The sequence below is a fragment of the Coenobita brevimanus genome, chromosome 13 (assembly GCF_032717465.1).
Source record: "Coenobita brevimanus isolate Jiangsu-jjx chromosome 13, ASM3271746v2, whole genome shotgun sequence".
Classification (NCBI taxonomy): Eukaryota; Metazoa; Arthropoda; class Malacostraca; order Decapoda; family Coenobitidae; genus Coenobita; species Coenobita brevimanus.
Genome location: NC_136966.1, coordinates 1,651,632 through 1,669,791, shown reverse-complemented (window position 1 = coordinate 1,669,791; position 18,160 = coordinate 1,651,632).

Here is an 18,160-nt window from a genome sequence, read left to right as displayed (position 1 = left end):
AAAATATTCAACCAAAATTCTAAGCAAACTTTTCAGTAATAGGATTTTCAATCAAATAGCTGTATCTCAATTAGTGTCTGAGATTTTGCAATTACAAATAAGCAATTTTTGCACCAAAAATGGGTATATGACCTTCAGAAATAGGTCAAGGTCATTTATATTACCACAAGTACCGTACTTGGGCTGCCCTAGGGTACCTTCCTGCATAATATCATCAAAATTTGAGAAGAAAAAGTGCAAGGAATAATAACAATAATAATAATACTTCTGAAAACAATAAGTTTCGCCATTTATATGGCCAGATTAATAATAACAACAACAGATATAAAAATTTCAACCTATTGAAACCAAGATAGATCAACAATAATATTAATAATAATAATAATAATAATAATAACAGTAAAAATAATAATAATAATTATAATAACAATACTAATAATAATTATAATATCAATAGTAATAACTACTGTAGTAGGGTATTTCTATCAAAGCTAGTTACTAATCTCCACCTATGAGAGTAGGCCTACTGTTTTTTGTAATGACTTATAAATTGTTGGTCAAATTTTCATCAAAAATTATACAAATCTGTCTTAGGACCAGAAAAAACTTCAGGCGCCAAGGAGTGCCTCACTTATTGAAATACAGCATAGTGTCCATTGGAACGCCCAACCACCTCCACCAGGGAATCAGCACAGTGCCCCTGTAAACTCCCAGGCACCCCCACAAGGACCCCATGGAGGAGCAGCAGCGGCGCACCGAGACTCGGTGCGACAACGGCACAAGTCAGCCTGGGCCGTATGCCCGTATGACTCAGAACCCTCCCGCCGTCGCCATAGCAGGAATCCTGCACTACTTTGCAGGCGACTTTCCACCAACCAATCTCGGGGTGGAGCTGTCTGTCTAGCTCCTACCAGCTCCCTTAAGGAGTTGGCCTGTAGCCACTCCTGCCTTTTTCAGGAGTCGGCCAGTAGCCTCTCTGAAGGTGTCTTCCCTCTTGGGACGGCCGGTAGCCGCCTGCCCCTTGCTAAGGAATCGGCCAGTAGCCGACCTGAAGGTAACAAGGAGACGGCATGTAGTTGCTCCCGCCTTCGTCAGAAGGTGTCCTTCTGGAGATGGCCTGTAGTCGCTCCACAACCCCTCCTGAAGGAGTCAGCTTGTAGCCGCTCCTACCTTTGTCAGACAGCTGGTAGCTGCTCCGAAGGCGTTGCCCCTGAGTCGGCCTGTTGCCGTTCCACACCCCTCCTGCAGGAGTCGGCCTGTAGCCATTCCCTCCTTCATCAGATGGCCGGTAGCCGCTCCGAAGGCATTGCCCGTGAGTTGGCCTGTAGCCGCTCCTCGTTCCTGCTGAAGGAGTTGGCCTGCAGCCGCTCCTGCCTTTGTCAGACGGCCGGTAGCCGCTCCGAAGGTGTTGTCCTCAAGTCGGCCTGTAGCCGCTCCTGCCTTCGTCAGACGGCTGGTAGCTGCTCCGAAGGAGTCCCTGGGTTTGCTGGTAGTCATTCACCCTCTCAGGCCATGGCCAGTAGCTGGGCCTCGGCGCCTTGTGGTCACACCCTTGGGAAGCCATGGCCAGTAGCCGGGCCCCACAGCCGGAAGCAGCAGAGAGCAGCCCTGCTGCCCCAGCATGAGACAGGTTTCCTGACCCCTGACACAGAAGACGTAGAGGAGTACTGGAGAGGCCCTATTGCCTCCACGGTCTCTGTTCCCTACGACTGGCCCTGGAGAAGACCCACCTGACAGACCCTGATGCAGATTGGTGCTGCAGCCCCTCCCTGACAGCGCCACCTAGCTCCAGGGGCCACAGCCCTAGGGAACCCCAGGCCCTCCCCAGAACACCCGGGCGGGACCGCCCTTCGCCCTGACGGTGGAGGACCTCTATCTCCGGCTGGAACCTGAACGAGAGGTTCAGGCAATTGTTCAGCCCCAGTCCTGAGGGCCACACTCCTGTTCCCAGCCCAGAAAGTACGAGCCCCTTCGCCACCTGCAGCCCCAGACAAGAGAAGACGCCCCTGCGCGTGATCCCATGCCCTCTCGGCATGGCCTCCCCTGGCGGTGCCCCTGCCCCGGCAGAACTGTAGCCGGCTTGTCTCCCTGCCGCACCCGCCGCCCAGTGACCCATGAGACAGTGACTGTATCCCTAGTGTATTATAACAGTGGCAAGGCGATAAAGGGCATTCTTAGTACCAGACCAAGTGTTTAAGTGAAATTGGAATAATAATGGTCTAATATACGACAGGGCGAAACAGTGAATAGCCCATGCAGAATCAAAGTGATAGTGAATAAGACCCATGTGCAATACCCCTCATATTATAGTAAGAGAAACACCCAAGCCATGGAGTTTGTATTAATAATTAACCAAAAGTCCCTTGCTCTCAGAAAACAGTAAAGTGAACACGCTATCAATAAACTCCGCCTCATACTACCATAATTACAATTAGACCCCAGTGCCTTACACCCTCCCCTAGTGAGCCTCATCTCTAACTCCTCCACATGCACAGAGACCTTGGACTGTACTAATTCTGCACACTCTGCCTCGAGTGTTATTTTAAGTGCATCCTTCCAAAGTATCCTGTGAGATACTGATTATCTAGATATAAGTGTTTGTGATTGACCAAATATTGTGTTGTAACATCTGCTGTTGTCCCTTGTCTGACTGAGTAATACACGTGTAAAGGTTATTGCCTGGAGTTTTTGTGTCCTGCCTCTCTCCTATTTGTTCTAAGCCCCGGTCTCGAAAGAGGACCCCGCTACACGTTAGGTGTTTTAGGAACAGGAAGTCAAGCCTTAAACACCTAGCATTACACTTATATTTTGGTTTTTCATGTATGGACGGGCAGTTGAAAAATGTTGGAAAGTGGTTTTTGTGGTACCAGGCATGAATGACCTTTAAATTTCATCCATAAAAATGTTGAAAAATACTTTTTAATGCGATTTCCTTCCATGTTTATGTATCTGTAACAGTTTTGGAGTAATTTTAGGGTAAAAATACATGAGTTTTGGACAATACTGGACCTGTAACCTCGAAAAACATGTTGTAGTTGAAACTGGGGCAATGTACTGTAATAGGACCAAGGTGCCAGGCTATACAACCTCCATTTGTATGATGAAAAATCGGAGACGAAAAGTGATGCACTTACAGTAGTAGCCGAGTAGCAGTAGTAGTAGTAGTAATAGTAATAATAATAATAATAACGAGAAATAATAATAATAATAATAATAATTATTATTATTATTATTATTATTATTATTATTATTATTACTACTACTATTAAGAACACCACATTCTGTGGAGTCAATGATATTGTATTCTCTTTTTTGGGGAGGGAGGGAGGGAAGAACTAGAAGACTGGCATTTCAAGACCATTCGAGATAGAGATTTGATATTTTCAGAAGTACTGTACCTTTGGTTACAGGCTTCTTTTGGCACATTTTTTCCCTAGCACTAGCGCCCTCTATGTTATTTATTTTTTTTTTCAATTTTTGCTCTCTCTCAGCAAATTTTGACCAAATCCGGTGGAACTGTAATGGGTTATGAGAGAGCATGATTTGCCTAGTATGAATTGCTTTGACCTTGATCTCAAGATCACTGGTCATAATCCGTAAAATTTTTTGGGTCATACCAAAAGTCTCTTAATATTATGTCTGCAGTGATAACAAAAGTATTTTGACCTGGAATTTGGAGTTCTTTGAATACTGATTCAGCAATTACAGAAGTTTAATTTATATTGATGATGATGATAATGATTACCTTTGTTGTTATTATTATTAGTAGCAGTAGTAGTAGTAATAGTAATAGTAGTAGTAGTATAATGACATACACATTTCTTCACTTATGGTTTTAGGTTGAGATCAATAACTCCAGTAGAAGACTGTAACTGCCAGAGACAGTTACTGATCTCCACCTGTGAAAATGCTGTTTTTTGCAATGACCCAAAAACCTCTTGTCAAACTACCGACAAAAATTATATAGACCTGGTCCTGGACCAGACACAACTAAGGCCAAGAAGTGCCTCATTTATGCTTTGGTTTTCCCTGTACGGAAGAGCAATGAAAAAATGTTGAAAAATGGAGTGTCCCAAACTTCTTAATTTTATGCATGTATGACCTTCAAAATTTTGTCCATATAAGTGTTTAGAAAATAATTTTATCACGGAATTACCCTCCTCGTTCATGTATCTTTAACAATTTAGAAATAAACTGAGGATGAAAATTCAGGATTTCTTTTTTTACACTTTTGGTCCTGTGACATTTATTAGTAGGTCAAGGTCACTGAAACTGGATTAGTGTAATAGAATCATGGTGCTGTACATCCTCAATAAGTATGATGATACTCGGGGAAAAAATGACAATAATAATAATAATAATAACAATAATAATAATAACGATATTAATAATAGCAATAATGATAATAATAATAATAATAATAATAATAATAATAATAATAATAACAATATTAATGACGATAAAATAATAATGATAATAATAATAATAATAATAATAATAATAATAATCCGTCCATCATCCAATCCCACATCGCCCCATGAGAAGTGTAGGAGCCGGGGGCTAGGCAATTTGGTCCTGACATTAAAGATGAGAGTGACCAGCCACACTCATCCCTGAGTGGCATTACATGAGCAATAAACCCCAACTATCCCCTGGATATAAACCTTCACCGGCTCAGTGATAATAATAATAATAATAATAATAATAATAATAATATCGACAATATTAAAAAATAATGATGGATTTGAAGACCTCCACCAATGGTAATTTGTGGAGATCAGTTTACTGGTCCACTGTCTCACCTAGACCTATTGCGATTTTTTAAAGATAGAAATAGCGAAGTTAAACGCAACTTATTAATGAACTTGTCTGTCCTCAACATAGAAAAAATAACATTTAAAGGCCCAAATACTTGTTATTGCAATACCTGTGTTAGATATGCCATCAGGGTGACGGGATTAAACTCAGCAATTATCATCTGATGTAAGGAGGAATTTCACAAGACAGAGGACATTTTAGATAGCCGCACTCGTCCATCCGTATCCTACACCCCATGGTAACCAAAATGGTGTCCTTTTTTCTGAAACCTGGCTGCTGCTTGAAATCCCCGATTCGTTTGTTCAGATTAATAACTTTAATCTCTCATGTACCAACACCAAAGGCAATACCCGTAAGCACGGAGTATGTATATATATAAGTAGTAGAATAAGTTATGTAGGTATCAACACCAACTGTGATAATCTCTGTGCCATCCATTTAATTACATTTAACCTGTACGTAATAGTAATATATTGCCCTCCTTCTAACAGTGATGCTGATAACCAAGCTTTACTAAATTTCTTACTAGACTTCTGTCCATCCAAAGAGGTACTAATTGTTGGGGACTTTAACTTACCCCTTATCAACTGGAAATCAAGCACAGCACTGGCTATGAAATATCCTCCCCTCCATCAGTCATTCCTGGACTGTTTTGCATGTCTGGGTCTGCACCAGTGGGTAACTATGCCCACATATTTAAGCTCAGGCACCACTCTAGATCTTGTCTTCACATCCGAGAATGATAGAGTAGGAGAAATTGAGGAAGCAAGTTCCCTGCCCAGCTGTGGACACTGTCCGGTGCTAATACAATATTATTTTCAGGCTGCTGTTGTGACAGATAGCTATTTGCACACCAAGCATTCCTGGCATAAAGCCAAATACAACAAAATAAATAATCATCTGCGTGATATAGACTGGCATTTTGAATTCCAAAGCCTGTCAATTGATGCCATGTATGACAGATTGCAGTCCATCCTTAGCCCACTAATTGACCAGTATGTGCTGAATATGCCTAGCACACCTTCCCCACCTCCCAGATCACCTCCCAAGGCCTTAAAAAACCATCGCAGGAAAGCCTGGGAAACATACAAACACTCCAGGAGTGTTTATGGAAGACTATCTCCTGATGCTTCCCGAGCTCTATCACACTATGACTCTCTCAACGACAGCTTTCATAACTACTTTACACACATGCAAATCAACCACGAAATGTCACTGATTAGAAAACTACAGATCTCCTCAAAACCATTTCACCAGTACATCAGAAATAAGAAAGTAGGTGCACCCTCAGTAGGCCCCATAAGATTGGACAATGGAGTGTTAACATTAGACTGTACTCAGATGGCAGAAACTTTTGCTACACATTTTTGTACAGTTTACTCAACTCATGCTCCTTACGCTCCCTTCCCTCACCAAACTTTTGAGGGTATCCTCGACACAGTGACCCTATCCTTGCAAGAAGTGAGAAATAGGCTCGCAGCACTGGACCCGAACACCAGTATGGGACCTGATGGCCTCCACCCCAGTCTTCTGAAATATTGCCCAGCCTTAGCCTTACCCTTGTTTTTGATATTTCAAAAGTCTGTCACCATTGGTAAATTGCCACATGATTGGAAAAAATCCATTATCATTCCTATATTCAAGAAAGGCTCTCGACACAAACCTCTTAACTATAGGCCTATTAGCCTAACCTCTGTCTGCTGCAAAACCCTGGAAAGATTTATTACAGAGGCATTATACAATTACCTTGACACTAATGGAGTGCTGTTAAATGAGCAGTATGGATTCAGACAGGGTAGAACTGTAGATGACCAACTGTTACTCGTGTATAATGATGTTACGGCGTGGGTGGATGCTGGGTATGTTGTGAATGTTGTCTTGTTTGACTTTAGCAAAGCCTTTGACATCATCAACATTCGATACTCAGTGACAAGCTGAGGCTACTTGGGGTCAGTGGTTCCTTGCTAACTTGGATCTCTAACTTCCTGTCCGGCTGCACCATGCAAGTGTCTGTCCGGCTGCGCCAGTTCCTCAAGGAATGTTCTCAGTGGTGTTCCCCAGGGATCTGTTCTAGGCCCCTTGCTCTTTCTGGTATATATATAAACTTTCTACCCTCATACATACGCTCCATATGTAAATTCTTTGCTGACGACATGAAGATTTACCTCAAGTTGCGCCAAAACACTTGTTCCACATTAGCTGCAGATATAAGTACATGCCAGAAGGACATTGATATGGTCTACAATGTCGCTGAGTCCTGGGGTTTACGTTTCAATCTTGACAAGTGTACTGTTCTGCGATGTCAGAGAGGCCCAGTAGACTGGAATTCTATTGGCGCACTTCAGTACTGTCACATGAACAACACCAGCCTCTCTGTAGAAACTACACACAAAGACTTGGGTATCTTAGTTGACAGTTCACTGAAATTTCATTTGCACATAGGAAATACTGTAAAAAAGGCAGCAGGCCTGTCAAATAATTTATTAAAGTCCACCCTCTGTCGAGACCGAGATTTTATGTTGACTTTATGCAAATCCCACATCAGACCCATCATGGAGTTTGGCTCCACTGTATGGAACACAGGCTACCACGGAGATCAGAGGCTCCTGGAGTCTGTACAGCTCAGATGGACTAAGCAAATTAATGGCCTGTCCGAACTCAGTCATGCTAAGCGTCTGAAAAACCTTGGCCTGTATTCTGTAAAAGGGAGACTGATCAGAGCTGACCTCATTAAATGCTGGAAAATCTTCCATCGCCAGTCCCCAATTGCACCACCTGAGCTTTTTTCTCTTCCTTCATTAACTCACACCAGGGGCCATAGATTCAAGGTGGCCAAGCCCCGCACTTCAGCCGAGTGTAGACGCAGGTTTTTCAGCATCAGATGTATAGACCTCTGGAACTCTCTTTCAGATGATGCTGTTAGCGCTGACTCAGTTGCATCATTTAAAAAGTCCCTCCACACAACTAGGTCACATCCTGTTCGACTATATTGAATAACTACGATTCATAATTCGAAGTCCTTCAAGTAGTGCAACTACCGTGCATATGGCACAAAACTCAGCCTCTAATCAATAGTCTATTCTGATGATGATGTATATAGGAAACGGGGCTGGCGTACCAGCAGGTATGGGCTGCCCTACTTCTTGAAAAGCAAATTCCTACCGAGCCATACTGTTAATTGTAATGGGGTAGCCAACCAGGTGAGTAAACCAGGTGAGGTGAGTAAACACTCCAGACAACCCAAGACGCACATCCATAGGCACATTGATAAGGCTCAGTGACTGCACCTTGCCGTACTTCACCTTTCTAAATGTAGGTACAGTGACTCAATAAGTGACACAATTTGGGAAACACTGGATTTGGCCATTGTTATGTAAAATGCGTGACTTACAGAACAGTGCCCCCGAAATATACCATAGTGCCCCTGACAACGGAGCAAGCAAGATACAGCCCAGTATGCCCAGGAACATGCCGACACCCCCACACGGACCCCACGGGGTAGCCGCCACCAGTCGGAACAACCCCCGGTAACAACGACATATGTCAGCCCGGGCTGTGCGCCCCTATGTCACGCAGCCATCACGCCGTCGCCGTCGTAGGAGAAGGACACTACCTTCACAGAGTGGGATTGTTGAACCAGGTAGGGGTGGAGTTGTTCTAGACACTCTAGACGGCGCCCCTCCTTGTGAGATGGCCTATTGTCGCTCCGAATGTGTCCCGGTAGAGACGGCCTATTGTCACTCTGAAAGTGTTCCGGTAGAGACGGCCTATTGTCGCTCCCGCCCTCGTGAGATGGCCTATTGTCGCTCCCCTCCTCGTGAGACGGCCTACTGTCGCTCCGAAAGTGTCCCGGTAGAGACGACCTATTGTCGCTCCCGCTCTCGTGAGACGGCCTATTGTTGCTCCGAAAGTGTTCCGGTAGAGACGGCCTATTGTCACTCCCCTCCTCGTGAGACGGCCTATTGTCGCTCCAAAAGTGTCCCGGTAGAGACGGCCTATTGTCGCTCCCCTTCTCGTGAGACGACCTATTGTCGCTCCGAAGGTGACCTGGTAGAGACGGCCTATTGTCGCTCCCCCCCTCGTGAGACGGCCTATTGTTGCTCCGAAGGTGCCCTGGTAGAGACGGCCTATTGTCGTTCCCGCCCTCGTGAGACGGCCCACTGTCGCTCCGAAGGTGCACAGAAGGAGACAAGGAGCGAGACGTCACCCCGGCAGGAGACAAGAGCCCAGGCCTCCCATACCAGAGTGGGCCAGACAGGCCTCACAGCCTCCCCTGGCCTCTGCTCCCTACGTCTGGCTCTAGAGCAGACGCACCTGACGAGCCCCAGTGTAAGTCGATGCTGCAGCCCTCCCCTGTCGGCGCCCCTTGACGCTGGAGATCGCTGTCCGCAGTCTCTCCCGATTCTCCCCAGGACACCCGGGCGCGATCTCCATACGCCCCTACGACGACGTAAGGCTTCCACCTCCGGCCGAGACTTACACCAGAGGTTCCTGGAGCTATTCGGCCCCAGATCCGAGGGCCATACTCCTGAGCCCAGTCCGGAAGCCACGGGTAGCCCAGGACGCGAGAGGACGCCCTTACGAGTTGTCCCGTGCCCTCTTGGTACGCCTCCCCTTGGCGGTGCCCCTAGCCCGGCAGGATTGCCGATGGCGTGTTCCCGCCTATCCCCACGATAAATACGCGTGATGCTACCCAGAAACAGTGCAAGTGATTTAGGTTAAGTGTGACTTCGCCTAGTATAGTATCGTGCAGTGACTTAATATAGTGAATATCGGGGCAAGTGAGACCACAGTGAGAGAATAAAGGACGAGTGTGTGAACCAAGATCTGATGAACTATATTTATGAGTGACGTCCCTTATATACAATTAGTAAGACTGTGCCGCCTGGAAATTCCTCCGTAGTGACACACCCCTACTGCTGTGAGCTCTAAAGAAGTAATACGAGAAAGTATTAGTGATATTCCCCCACTCACGCTGCCCGTAAATCTTGTACGACACTCTCTCGCCCCAGTATCTAGAATAAAATCAATTACCAAAGTCCCTTTGCCAGTGGAAAACGTGTAATCCTCATTGTTAATACTTACCTCTCTCCAGCATTACCATAACTCCCTCCTAGCCGTCACAAGTCATTCCCCGCACCCCCCCCCTTTCTCCCCCCCCTTGTGAGACTCACTCCCCGCGCCTCCCGCGCGCGCCTATATTCACTGTACCCTGAATACACTAGGATTGATTGTATTGGCATTAATATCAGATAAGCAAGTATCCTGCGAGATACACACGTCCTAGATAAGGTTTTATTTTGCTATATATTGTGCTGTAATATCTGCTGATTTGTCCTGTGTCTGATTGTGGTAATATACGTGTAAAGGTTATTGCCTAGAGTTTTTGTGTCCTGCCTCTCTTTATTGCACTAAGCTCCGGTCTCGAAAGAGGACCCCGCTCCACGTTAGGTGTTTTAGGAACGAGAAGTCGAGCCTATTTACACCTAGCATTACATTATGGGTACAGCAAAAACAAATAAATGTATAAAGAGAGAAAGACATCATCTCACTGAATGGGTTTTACATATAATGATGCCAAATCACCATTTTTATACTCATGAAATAATAATTTTCACTGCAGAATCAAGAAGACTGTTACTTCGTGTGCAAGCATAAAATAAAAGTAAGTCGTTCTATTTGCATTCAACGAACTTAGAATTTCCTGTTGCTCATATACTGACAGACGAATCGGTGCCTTTACAGTACTCTCATTTGGAAAGGGTATAATTCTCTCTCTCTCTCTCTCTCTCTCTCTCTCTCTCTCTCTCTCTCTCTCTCTCTCTCTCTCTCTCTCTCTCTCTCTCTCTCTCTCTCTTTCTCTCAAATACTTCTATAACCTAATGTATTTGCTTTAATATGCCATTATAGCCTATAATAAGCCTAATAAGAGTTTCACAAAGAGGGCTTGATACTGGGTACGGAATAATAAGTTTCGGTTCCTGTACTTATTATTATCATTTGCCTTGAACGTTTATGATAGTTTTTTATTTTACTTAGTTATTTATTTTGGTGCAAGAGAGGGACGTCTTCCTTTAGTGGCACCGATATAACCTGGTTAGGCAAATGTCTCTCATCTCCCTCCCTATCCCCTGAAAAAGATGGTGTACCAGCTACAAACGTTTTGTGAGTACAGTGTGTAATGCGGTAGGTATAGAATTTTGAATATCTTCCCATCCCAAATGTTCTCTTGTTTATAAGTTTATGTACACACACACACACACACACACACACACACACACACACACACACACACACACACACACACAGCTTCTGGGCTTTTTCCATCCCTGGATCTTAAAATTTTACGCTAATTTTTGTGTTTTTTGGCATGAATATATGTACAGGTGGTTCTTCATATTTTGTCCCATTACAACTAAGCACTGGCATCTTGACGCTAATGGTCGTCTTAAACTGGTTTAGGAAATTCTCAGCACGTTTTCCTTAGTGATTTATTTCGTGTAATGCATTCTTTTATATGCTATATAAATAATTTTTTATCTCGCCATAAACTATATCAACAACGCACAGTAAGACATCAACAATAATGTGTGGAATAAATTACTGAGGAAGAGATGTTACGAAATCTTCACAGCCACTTAAGATAAGATTGTAAGACCACTAATGAAGCGTGAGAAGACGTTACAATGTGTATTATTGTTGCCTAATAAATTGGTGCAGAATTCTTTAATAACACAAGAGATTAAAATATCTAAAGCATTCATTGTATAAGTAGCTAATCATTTCAGCATAATTAGCATCCAGCGGAGAGACGTATTAGTGTTGTTAAGTTGTTCTTTACTACTATGGTACATAAATTAACAGAATAGTTTAACTAAAGTAGAGACTGCCTATATAACTCCCTGCATGGATAATCCCTTCGTCAATCAATGTATAATTTCAATCATTTCACTTCGACAACACTTTTTTCATGGTTTATTTTGTTCAGGTCACCATCAGACGATATTATTGCCCTAATTAACCTAATAATGATCCCTAATCCTTTCAGTTCGGTTGATGGCCAGGTGTTGCCAGATTGAAAGGTTTATTTAATTACTGATCAACGAGACTCAGTCTTACCTCATAACTTAGGCCCATCAAATTTCATTCAGCCTCGACAGTATTCAAGTTGTGGGAGTGGCCCAGTTCCGTTAGGTGAAAACAAAGCCATTAAATTGAAGGGGTTAATGAAGGCTACACTTAACACTCACAGTTCGACATGTCTCGCCTAAACTGATTAAAATCGTCTGGAGACAGCAGCAATAAACTAATACAGTGGTAGTGAAGATGTTAATGTCACATAATTCCCTACGTTGGTAAAAGCAATATCAACCAGCTGTTCATTCTAGTGTCACTTTAGTAAATAACATCCGCGAAAACATTACTTTCACAGTACCAAAGCTGGTGCGGGAGAGAGTCGCCTTCACGTGGTGACATCGATATAGCCAGGTGGAGCAGCTGCTCAGTTATAAAAAAGTTCTTCCACTTCCTATCGCCAGAATGGGGGATGGAGGACTGCAGAAGTGCAACAAACCCTGCAGTCCACCGGATTCATGTGTCATAGAAGTCTGGGGCCACAACAACAATATCAAGAACGACAACATCGAGAATAACAAAAAAAAAAAAAAAAATCCATTATCTGTTTAGTTGATAATCCGTATTAAAATGTTCACAAAATATACCAAGAACTGGTTTCGGTACACAGACTACCATCACATGCAAAATGTGATAAGCAATATAATACAGCCAGTAATAGATTACAGTTAAAGGTAACTGTCTTTTCAATCTACTTTTTCAGTTAAGTTTAGTGACTTAAAATGAAGCTAATTTACATCAATCCCCCCCTCCCCCTCAAAAAAAAATCCTTTGCTTGGCATAAACTTGCGTTCTTTTCGTATAGTTGTTAGTGCGTAAATGCCATCAACTGTAAGTTACAGTGTATTATATTGAAGAAAATGGGGGACCACGCGAGGGTGTGGCAGAGGAGATTTAAAGTGCAGGCGATGGCGTCTTCTGTTTTAGTTGTGTTACCATTGGACGATTTTATTCTCATTGGGCGTGACCTTTCGAAGTAGAGAGGTTAGTTAAAGCCCTTCACCAATACCTTCAGTGCGAAAAGCCTTTCCCCAGCTGAATAAAATTGAAGTAACAAAATTAAACTGACAAAAGACCACCAGGATGCAAAGAGTTGCATACGTTTTTGTCTGGCAACCTGGATGATCTCGTGGATGAAACCAACTGGCAAAAATACAAGTAAATAAACTCAATAATTATTCTGAATGACACTGCGCATATGATCTTGGCAATTTAGAAAAGAGTAGTACAGAACCTAACACAAACAGAATAACATTATGGAAAACCTACCCTAACCAACCCTAGCCTAACCGAAGTGACCTCACAGGGACAGCATTTTTTAGGATAATTACCAAATAAACTTGTAATTAGGTAATACCAACCTGGCTGAGCAGCGACGAGGCTAAGACACATGAACAAAACAAATACATGCATGGTTCCTCAACCGACAGTCCCATGCACTCTCAATCACGCACTCATTGCCGCCAGAATCACAGAAATAATAGCAGCTCTCATCCTCTCTTCGAATCTTGAAGTACAGCTCGCTGGGGACCTATTTTCACAGTCCCTACTGCTGTAGTTTAGGTATCGAAGTGAGTCGTGTTATATGGTTATTTTCCTTTTCAATTTCTCATATAAAATAGCAATATTTTACAACATAGAGTACCACTGGATACAACATGTGGAATGCCCGTAACACTAATCATAACACCTGGACGAATCACTGTGTTCCAGAGCAACAGCGAGTTTCAGTCAGCGTCTTTGGACAAGGTCTAGAGCAAAATGCTTTAACACCCAGCCTCGGCGAGGTCTGTTCTCACACTGTGATGACTGGCAGTGGCTGCTCAGCTGCTGACTAGACTGACTGAGCCTCGCGACTGGACGGTAAGAACCAAACGGGCAGACGGGGCTGCCGTGAGGGGAACAGACGTACGGGGGAATATAAAGGAGGAGAGGTGGGGGAGGAGGTAGGAGGCACTTGAGAGAGGAAAAAAAACGGGGAGAAGGGAGCAGAGGGTGGTGGGGAAGGAGAGAGGGGGAAAGAAGTAAAAAAGCAGAAAGGAGAATGAAAAGAGGAAGGGGACAGAAAGGTGAAGAGAGAAAAGAAGAGGGTTACCGGGAAGAGGTAAATAGCACGCGGGGGAGGGAGTGGGACCAGTATGACCCTGAAGGGGAAAAGTGAATAAGCATGGAAGGAACAGGCAGGGAGACAGAATAAAATAAGAGATTTGGGGAATGATAAGAGAAGACATAGAGATCCGAATGAAGTAGTGGCAGGGTGGGAAATGGGATTACAGGAGAGGCAGGGAGAAAGAAAAAAAAAGCAGAGCAGGGGAAGTAAGGGGGGAGTACTAGGCAGGGACATGGAGAGGAGAAAGATTTTTATTTTTTTTTTACGCAAGGAAGAAGGAACCAAAAGCCATGAGCCCGCAATAACAGTTCCCTCCAAAAGAAAAACAAAATACAAGAGAGAGCCAAATTCAAGATCCGATCATTTCGAGATGTCTGGACACACTGCGTTTGAAAGACTGGAGATCACAGGAAGCAGGAAATACTGACAGAGGGAGTATCATGAAAAGGGAGGGGTAGGAAAGCATGGGTACACATGAAGGAAAGTAGAGAATCAGGGATGAAGCAGAGATAAGGGAGAAAGATAAGCTAGGGGAGCTTCGGCTAGGGGGGTGGAGAGGACAACGAAAGTGGGATGGAATTATAAGTAAGTGACAGAAAGGAAAAGGGGGAGTTTTGCGGAAACAGTAGAAAAGAAACAAGAAAAATGGAAAAGTAAAGATGGCAGGGAAAAAAAAAAGCAAGAAAACCGAGTCAAGGGAAAGAGATGATGTCGAGGAGGAGAATAGACGTGGTAGTACCAGGCGGTGACAGGGAGAGGGGAGGGGCAGTTAAGTGGAGGAGGAGGTGGCGTGAACAACAGAAGGTGTGGCTTGCGATGGCATGCGAGTGGTAATCAGTGTGGACATGGGAAGAGATGTGTGTGTTTGTGTGTGTGTGTGTTCTTAGACCGGGGTTTATAAGTTTGATGAATTTATCACAATGTCTTTTTCACTTTAGCTGTGGTAGAGGTTTATTAATTTGATGTATTGGTGTATTAACCTTTTCACAACCGATTATTTACTGTACATAGGTACTGTATTCAGATAAACAACAGGTGCATTGCTATCAGTCAGCGGGTTAAAACTTACAATTTTCAGCAAACGTTTTTGTTACTATGAGCATAGTATGTTACTCTGTTCATTGTATACTCTCTCTCTCTCTCTCTCTCTCTCTCTCTCTCTCTCTCACACACACACACACACACACACACACACACACACACAGCAAGAAAAGTTATCATCTAAATCGACCCGTGTTAATGGGCCTTACATTCCCTCCTTATTCGAATCTTTGACATTCTCGGTTTCATGTCACCGGCAATGACACCCACACATTTGCCTCACTTTCATTAACTTTTTCGGTAAGAACGGATTTAATAAAAGACGCCTTTATTTGAACGGGATAAGTTGGAAAAAACAAATCATCACCTATCCCACCAGCATCGCCAGCGGTCCCCGAACAATGGAAGAATCCACCAAAGCCAATGCCCAGATCCATCCAGGCACCCACGTACCCTCTCACATCCACTTACACCCATGTGCACTGTCACCCATGCCTACGCCCAGATCCATCCTGGCACCCACGTACACTCTCACGTCCACCTACACCCACGTTCACTGTCACCCACTTCCATGTCCAAAACAGAGCGCCCACGCACAGTCCGGGAAAAGAGTTTGCCTCATACAGTATTTCACGTATTGTCTTTCCCTCTTTATTGACCTGGCCAGAATTTTAAGCAGATAGGGACGTGGTAAGTTTCTCAGTCCATAGGAGATTTTCCTTTATATGACGCGCCAGGGAGGAAAGAGTAGAACGTGTCCTAAGAGTGAAGTTGAAGCAGCGTAACAATAGGGAATTTTCTTTTTGACTGTACCCTCTCATGCCTGCGTACACCCAAGTGCACTGTTTACATACACCCACCTACACTGTCTACATAAACCCACATATACCCTTTATACAGCCACAAACACTGTCTAAATACGCCCACATACAATGTCTGCATAAACCAACTTAGACTCTACACACAGCAACGTATAATGTCTACATACACCAACATACATTGTCTCCATAAACCCACGTACACTGTCACATACGCCCACGTGCACTGTCTACATACACCCACACACATTGTCGACATACACCCACGTACACTGTCTACATACACCCACGTATACTGTCTACATACTTTGGCGGTCTTTGCTATCACTCGTTTGATGGTGACAATAAGGAGTACGCAGAGAATGAGAGAGAAAATGAGTCATGCGTGATCGAGATGTTTGTGGAGGAAGTATATTTAAAACTATGGAGAAATAGCGAAAACTCCCTGAGTAAACTGTTTGTCTTCGTTAAGTCACTTCTTCGATGAAAACACTAAAGATTAAGCGAGAGAGAGAGAAAAAAACACGTGTGATAATGCTCTGAAGAAAGTATTTATTAGTACTGTAACCATCATTACCATCTTCACCATCGTCATCATCATATGAAGAACACATTAATATTCATTCATTCATTCATTGCCAGACGCCATGTATCCCAGACGGGGTGGCCAAGGGCTTAGAGTTAATTGTTTTACAGGGAGGGGCACTAATTCTCCACCAACCCCACTTGACCCTTATGAGGCAGCTCAATTTTATTTAATTAACAACTTCAATCCGATGACGTATTAAAATATTTTATTGTCTTATCCAGATGATTTTATTGAGCTTATAGGTGTTCTTTTGAACTGTGATGTTAGATAATATTTTAAATAACCCTTTTTGCTACTACAGATTTTTTCTCAGTTGAATATATACTTGCAGAGGCAACAAGAATGGCATAGGAACTAAGTCCTGTAATAGAAAGGGTTCGAGTTAGTTTTTTTCAAAAGGGAGCAGGTGTACCCGCCGGCTTTGTTAGTGTTGTGGCCCCGAGCTCATTTGAACATGAACCAGGTGGATTGTACGAGTATGTTGGCGATACCCATAATCCGTAGTCCACTACCTTTCTTTAGGGGGACGGAAAATGAATTGTGGCACGTTTGTGTAAGAGTCAACCCGCCTAGTTCTTACGGGTGCCAACACGTGAAGACATCCCCCTCTCCAGCAGCCCACACTGCTTTTCACGTGCACTAATAGAAGCAGTTATTCCGTGCACACATTTTGGTATGAGTGGTCAGTGTACCATCAGAATGTTTTGTATGTCGATAATGAAGTGATCGTGTTGCATACAGAAGAGTGTGGGTGGCCGGGGTTGCAATACACCAGCAGACATTTATATGGCGCGTGAAAAGCGGCACTGTTGAAGGCTGTGACGGTGATGCCTATAATGCTCTCATAATTAACGTTTTCATAGTGCTGGTGGGGAGTGTGTTTAGCTTGTCTTACAGATTTAATGTGTTAAACATGTATGCGTAAGCTTATGTGTGTGTGTGTGTGCGTGCGTGCGTAGGAGAGAGAGAGAGAGAGAGAGAGAGAGAGAGAGAGAGAGAGAGATCGGAGGAAATAGGGAATAATTATGGGACGGATTTTTCAGTACGTGAGTCGTGGCTCCTGATTACAAGTTGTATAAAACTGCTTATGTTTAGTGTTAATAATAATATGCTGAGCTGCAGCCATGATGACCGGGGCGGAGGCGGACACTTTACAGACGCCTAAGGTTCGCATACAGGGTGGTCCATATATTACGCAAACCAATTCTCTTGTGATACAAGGACGGCTAAATCAAGGCTACCAGTATCTAACGTGTAACATTTATGTAACCATTTATTATTGTCCCTGACTTTTTAAATGCACTGTGGAGTACTAAGTTCATGAAGCAGCCAAAATATCTTCCCTATTCACAAAAGCTAACTGAGCTGTCCACGCAGCACACAAGACAGAAGAATGCAATATACGAATCAACCCGTATTGTATATCAAGGAGTAAATGAAGGGTATGCTTAGCCCCTCAGTTTGAATGTTCTCTCCTAAGTTGAACACTGTCACTTGAAAGTAGCAAGAGTATTTGAAAACTTAGGCTACGTTTTTTTTCTGATGCGTGGTGTTCTGTCTAGTCATTAAGTAGTAGCCTTCTCAAGTTCCTATGACTCACTCTGAATTGAGTAAAATAGTGTGGTGTTAGGTGGGATATAATACTTGAGA